Source organism: Penaeus vannamei, chromosome 16, assembly GCF_042767895.1.
Source record: "Penaeus vannamei isolate JL-2024 chromosome 16, ASM4276789v1, whole genome shotgun sequence".
NCBI classification, from domain to species: domain Eukaryota; kingdom Metazoa; phylum Arthropoda; class Malacostraca; order Decapoda; family Penaeidae; genus Penaeus; species Penaeus vannamei.
The window spans coordinates 21,424,920-21,432,419 of NC_091564.1; the positions used below are offsets into that span (position 1 = coordinate 21,424,920).

At 35.5% G+C, this 7,500-nt stretch overlaps 1 protein-coding gene across 1 annotated transcript in view; it reads right to left on the reverse strand.

The window, feature by feature from the left end:
• Positions 1–5,003, reverse strand: part of GTPBP1 (GTP-binding protein 1) — a gene marked incomplete at its 3' end in the record, with an annotated part of 23,957 nt that extends 18,954 nt beyond the window's left edge. The window contains 1 exon segment of the mRNA XM_070131311.1: positions 4,515–5,003.
• Positions 5,004–7,500: the final 2,497 nt, after the last annotated feature.

The following is a 7,500-nucleotide window of genomic DNA, read 5'->3' on the forward strand; positions in this document are numbered from 1 at the left end:
TGGTGGTGGTGGTGGTTGTGGTGGTGATGGTGTGGTGGCGGTGGTGGTGATGGTGTGGTGGTGCTGGTGGTGGTGGTGTGGTGGTGGTGGTGGTGTGGTGGTGATGGTGTGGTGCTGGTGGTGGTGGTGGTGGTGGTGGTGGTCGTGGTGGTGGTCGTGGTTGTGGTGGTGATGTTGGTGGTGGTGGTGATGGTGGTGGTGGTGATGTTGGTGGTGGTGGTGGTGGTGGTGTGGTGGTGGTGGTGGTGGTGTGGTGGCGGTGGTGGTGGTGGTGGTGTGGTGGCGGTGGTGGTGGTGGTGGTGTGGTGGTGGTGGTGTGGTGGCGGTGGTGGTGGTGGTGGTGTGGTGGCGGTGGTGGTGGTGGTGTGGTGGTGGTGGCGGTGGTGGTGTGGTGGCGGTGGTGGTGGTGTGGTGGTGGTGGTGGTGGTGTTGGTGGTGGTGGTGCTGGTGATGGTGGTGGTGGTGGTGGTGGTGGTGGTGGTGGTGTGGTGGTGGTGGTGGTGTGGTGGTGGTGGTGGTGGTGGTGGTGGTGGTCGTGGTGGTGGTGGTGTGGTGGTGGTGGTGGTGTGGTGGTGGTGGTGTGGTGCTGGTGGTGGTGGTGGTGGTGGTGGGGGTGGTGGTCATCATCATCATAATAATCCTCATCATAATAATAAAAACAAAAAACATAATAATAATTACATTAATAGTATTAACAACAATAAAAATAATAATAACAGTATCAATAATATCAATATTAATAATGATAATAATGATAATAATGATAACAATAATAATAACAATAATAATAATAATAATAATAACAACAATAATGATGACAATATCAATAACAATAACAATAATGACAATGATAATAATGATAATGATCATAATAATAATGATAATAATAACAACAATAATAACAATAATAATAATAATATTGATAATGATGCTGATGATGATGATGGTGATGATGATGGTGATGATGATGATGATGATGATGATGATGATCATCATCATCATCATCATCATCATAATAATAATTATCCTCATCATAATAATAATAACAAAAAACATAACAATAATTACATTAATAGTATTAACAACAATATGAAAAATAATAACAACAGTATTAATAATATCAATGATAATAATGATAATAATAATAACAACAATGATGACAATATCAATAACAATAACAATAATGACAATGATAATAATAATAATGATCATAATAATAATGATAATAATAATAATAATAATAAGGATGATGATGATGATGATGATGATGATGATGATGATGATGATGATGATGATGATGATGTGATAATAATAACAACAATAATAGTAATAACAATAATAATAATAATAATATCGATAATAATAACAATAACAATCATCATCACAAGAACAATATTAATAATAATAATGACAACAACAACAATAATAATAACAACAATAACATTAACAATTATATTAACAACAACAATGACTACAATAATAATAATAATAATAACAATAATAATAACAATAACTATAATAATCAAACAGCTATAATAAAAATGACATTGCTAATAATAATATTGACGATAATGATAACAATAGTAATAGTAATACAATAATAATAATAATAATAATAACAATAATAATAATAGGTAATTCTTTACAGTATGGGCACACATGCCAGTGACTAAGTCCCCAACTCCACATCAAAATATTTATTCATCAATTTAAGTTGCTATGACTGGCAGTAACCTTCAGGCACTACCCGAGGGGAGGGTTGATTGGGGGCTCACCCACCGGGAAACATTGTCTTCACCTCAGTATGCACAGCAAGATAGAGCTGATAGAGCTACGTGTGGACTTAGGTTGAGAGCAGCACTTTTCCTTTATTTGCAGAGTTACTATTCATGTCTGCAAATTATTTCTTGTACTAAGGACTTTTTGTAATCTATAAGAATATCATATTCAATTTGTCCTAACTTAGTGCTTCCACACCGTAAGGATAAACCTATTATTCATAACAATAATTTATGAAAAATAAATAAATAAATAATAATAATATTAATAATAATAATCCATATGTTCAAAACAGTAATTCCCAAACTCCACACGTCACTAAATTTATTCATCAATCTAAGTTACCATGACTGGGTGACTGCTCAAGGGAAGGGTTGATGGTGGGCTCTACCCCCCAACACCCTCTGGGAAATATTGTCTTCACCTTGGTATGCACGGCAATATAAAGCAGAAGCTCGGGAGCACTGAGTGTGGCGCTTCCGTTGATGCCAGCAAATTACTTCTTGTATAGTCCTCAGCAAGAATATCATATTCAATTTGCCATAACTTAATGCATCCATACAGTACAAATTAACCTAATAAACTAATAGCAATAGGAAAATTAACAACAGAAACATTAACAATAGTAAGATAATGAAAATGATGATAATAGAAACAAACGAAATAAAAACAATAATAATAATAATAATAATACCAATATTATTCATAATTACAACAATAACAATAACAATAATAAAAGCAGTACTATTCACAATATTAGCAGTAATAAAAAATCTATAACAATAATAATAATAATAATAATAATAATAATAATAATAATAATAATAATACTAATAATAATAATAATGATAATTATAAATATAATAAAAATAACAATAATAATAATAATATTATTATTATAACAACATTAATAATAGTTAAAATCATTACAATACAATGCAAACAAATAATAACAATGACATAATAACAATAAATATCATAATGAACTATGACAAAAACAGTTAAAATGATAATCTTTGGCAATATCACCTTCATCATTAGATTATTCCTATTAGCAAAAATAAATAAATCAAGAATTTTTTTTAAATTGGAGATAGGATGTACACTAAAATCATAAACAGCAGTGATCTCCATAATGCATTTGGGGCATTTATAATAAAAACAGAGTGAATATCTAAAAAGTAATGGGCAGATTTCCTACTATTTACTTCTTAAGTTGTCCCAGTTTGTTCTGCATCCATTAGAGGTTCAAAAACCTGTTCCTGGTTACTAAGTAACTATGACAAAAAAAAAAATAAAAAATAAAAATAAATAAATAAATAAAAATAATAATAATAATAATAAAATAAAAAATAAATAAATAAATAAATAAATAAATAAATAACAAATAAATAAATAAATAAATAAATAAATAAACAAACAAATAACTAAATAATAACAACTAATACCATAGCAAGTGTATTATAAAAAACATCATTTCAATATACTATTAAACATATGCCATCGGGGATGTCATGTGCATAAGTACCATGCCCACTGTGTTTAAATTAGTAATTGTTTTACATATAGATGGCTGCATAAGTACTAAGTAACCAATGAGCCAATTACGAGAACTACCTATCTCACCTGTTTACCCTTTTCCTTGCTTTTCGATAATATATTCTGGTATTTGATATTGCTGATAGTACTGTCAATAACACTATAGTACTGATGATGCTTATATTGAAAATAACAGCATAAATATTGATAGCATTAGTAATAAAAACACTTTTCCCAAAAATTAAAGGAAAGATGAAATCAGGTGGGGTCACATGGTGTACTAATTGACTCTGTGGGTAACCACTAGCAGAGGCATCTATGCAGACATTTAACAAAATATTACTAAAGTGAACGCAACATTTTCCCAGCGGCCTTGGGTTAAAATAACATGATTAACACTCTTTATAGCATTATCTAAGCATAGTAATTCTTATTCACCTTTTTGAGGTTTTGTGGTTTAACAATGGGATAGTAACTATCCTGAATACATATGGGTTGACACAAAATAGACTACTTATAATCATACACTATGCAGATTAGGCCTAAATCTGATGCATGAGAAAATCTGTGAATGTGCATCAAAAGACCAGAGAGAAAATTAAGGAAGAAAGTATATGAGCAAGTGATTACAAGTACCTGAGGATGAGTTAGTAAATATCAATGTGTATTGTTAATACACTAAATTCAATCTAAAATCCTTTTGGACATTATAAAGCACCAAACACACATATATAACAAGTTGAACATTCTATAATACATTACAGGATATTTATTGGGACTTTAGAGACAGATCAGTAAAATGATGAAAAAGAGAATACACCTGAATAATTTATGAATATCTAATGAGAAACAACACCTCAAGCCCAACTGCTACTTTTCTTTGCTAACAAATAAAAGTAACTCCTTTCACACTACAGATACCAAAATGGATTCAATCTCCCTCTTCACAAGTTTGGTATGAAAGCTTCAGAATACTTGCTTTGAGATTATCAAAGGTTCAAAGGGTAAATTGAATAATTTGGAGCCACAATCTAAAACATCTGTTATGAAAACATGCCAAACTATTATTACAAAGTAAAAACCAACTGGCATTCTACCCATCTAAAATAAAAGATCCCCTTGAATCAATATCAAATAGAGAAAACAATATTAGTCACAATCACAAAGAGACATGGAATAATCCGAGAAACCCTTACCTTGTAGCCAGAACCAAGATAGGCATTACACTCTCTTCAAGTCCAACCAGTGAAGAAAACTCAGATTGCGGGCAGTGGCGTAAGAAACTCGGGTCTTTAATCACGATGTTTATTTTGTCTGACGCTCTTTCTCTTATTTTCCTATCTTATCTTCTTCTTTCCCTTCCTTTATTTTCTGTTAAATCTCCCCCTTTCCTTCGCTATTCCAGCTCCTCCTCTTTCACAAGCACTTATCTCGGCTCTCTCGCCTTGACCTTCTCCAATGTCGATCTATCTTTACAGCAGACGAATTCCTCTCGGGGATTGCTTCACTGTGGCGTAAATCCCAAATTTGACAGAGAGAAAACACCGCCGCTATCCGTGACACATATGTGACATTCAGCCCGTGGGGGTCTTCGCCTGAATCGCCTCCTCAGCCCAATGTTGTGTATTTGCGGCCGACATAAGCAACACACCGTCACCGCAGCCGCCGAGGGATGAAAGCAAACAATACGTGTTTTTAATTAATAGCTTGGGTTTCCTACGTACGGTATTTTCGTCCTTTTATGGGTATGTGGGTTTCAGCATTACTATAAGACGAGTGTTCCTATGCTACTGATTTAAACGAATGTTACATCACGTTGCAGAAAAAATATGATGAAAATGCGATGTAAACCACGTCATGTTACATATTTCCTTATTCTATAAACAACTCAAGACTTTTGTCGTATGTTCTTTGCCAAAGCGAAATGTAATATATGATGATATGTGAATGAAAAGAGTTCTGTATTTAATTAATTGTAAGCATTTTTATCGACGCGCCCCATATAATATTTTTCATTCGCAAGGAAAAAAAGATTATCTTTAACTTTAATTTGGATAAAAAATGTTCGTCGGTGACTTGCTTTGACGCGTGACAACGCGTCGCCTTCAATTACATCAATTATTTGGATCAAGAAAAAGATATACCATTTTGTATGGTTACAGACGAAGTGGTTACACACTTACAAAATTTAGTGTTAGTGTACTACACAATCAGTTATTCCTCCATAACACGTTTATTAATCTGAGACGTTTATACCGTGACACGTTTATTAATTGCGATTTTTATATTTCACTTACATTATCACTATTCATGAAAATCATTTACGAGGTTTTCCTTTATCTATACAATGAATTCCTAATGTCGTTTCTTATAATTTAATGTTAAATACGATACACTTCCCTTTCGTATTTCTCATGTCTCGACCAATTATCGTTGGATGTGCAATCAGCCGATTAATAAAAAAAGGAGGGTATACAGACTTGGGAATCTGTAGATGTAGCTTTGGAATGTTTGTATGTTCTGGAAGATGCTAACTGGCTGTTGCACAATATTGCTTGGTTACATCTCACACACTACTGTTTTCTTGCAAGACGCCGGTAGCAAAAAGAACCAGTCGGCAATTTACAATTACTGGGCATAGATAGTGACAATCACAGTGAGAAGTTTTAATACTTCAGTTCTATTTATGGGCACAAACAATAGGTTAAGCATTACTTTGCAGCTTATATTTAAACATATTTACCAAAGCCTTCATATCAGGCTTGTGTGAGTTGGGACGTCAAACACCACTGAATCATATTTAAATAACAATTGAAGGAGGAGTCATTAAAAGTTTATAGAATATAGATATTACAATGACAACAAAATATTTGTTACAACCAAGTAACACAAGTAGTTAATCTGTTATAAAACATAAAACATTTCAAGCAGACTCTTGCTGGACAAATCCGATACCGAACGACAGATAATTTCATCTTAACAAGAAGTTGATTTATTATGGGAAACATTTGTATAGCCAAAATAAATATCGTGTGGTATCATCTGGTCAGAGCATTACTTGGACACGACAAGGGACAAGGGAACTTGTTGAAGCGGTCCAAGGCCCTTAGTAAATACTCATTGCCCTTCCTACCAAGCCTTAGATCGCACTGGGTATTTTGTTAATGACCAGTCTGTATAACGGTACTGAGAGTGCTGAAATGTATGGCAAGGGTCTTTCTAGCTTCTTCCCTTTGAATGCAGGAGCGAGTAGGACTGTGCTTTTGCATCAACACTTTTTAATACTTGCATAGACTGGTGAATGGGTACAGTTAAGGCATTATGGAGGAACACTGACCTTGGCTTAGCTGGTGATGTTACCTTTCACGGGGAACCTTAGTAGTGGTTGTTAATGCATTTAGCAACAAGATGAGGTTCTTGAGTCTTAAGGTCTCTGACTAAGACCAAGATCCAGGATTTCGGAGGCTTGCTAAAGAAAATCTGTTCAGTCGGTACACGCTTGAGACCAACTTCAATATCCTTGTGATATTGAAGTCCCAGAGCTTTACGTAACTTGGTGTGTAGCCCCATGAGTCTGGGCTGTCATGCCAGGAAGTTGGTGGACAGATTGGCCTGGCAGTAGGTGCCATGAACTCACTCGCCAAGAATTCTTGGGGATGCTAGTACCTGTGCAGAAGGACCAAGCTACGAGTCTTCAAGGCCCTGATACTGCCAGTTCTATACGGAGGTGAATCCAGGACTCTACCCCGTGCCTTGCAGTCCTGTCGTGATGCCTTTTGCAACTGGTCCTTACGTCGGATCATAGGGTACAGGTAGCAAGGGTATATGTCCAACCAACAGTTACACCTTGAAACCAGGATAGGACCTGTTACTTGCACAATCTGGAACCGCCAACACAGGTTTTACGGGCACCTTGCTCTCTTCCACGAGAATGACCTTGTCCACCAGGTTGTCTTCTCAGGAGATAAACCTGGGTAGAGAAGCCCCGTGAGACGACCTAAGAAATCGTGGCCCAGGCAGATTGATCAGATCTGTCGTTGGGAGTTAGTAATGGGCCGAGGACCCACCTGGAGGCTCGCTTTGAGGTTGGAAACGAAGAGTGGATGCGGCTACGTGCCCATGTCGACGGTAGCCTATTGAATCATCGACTGACATACGGATTATTGTTAAACTTTTCGTATA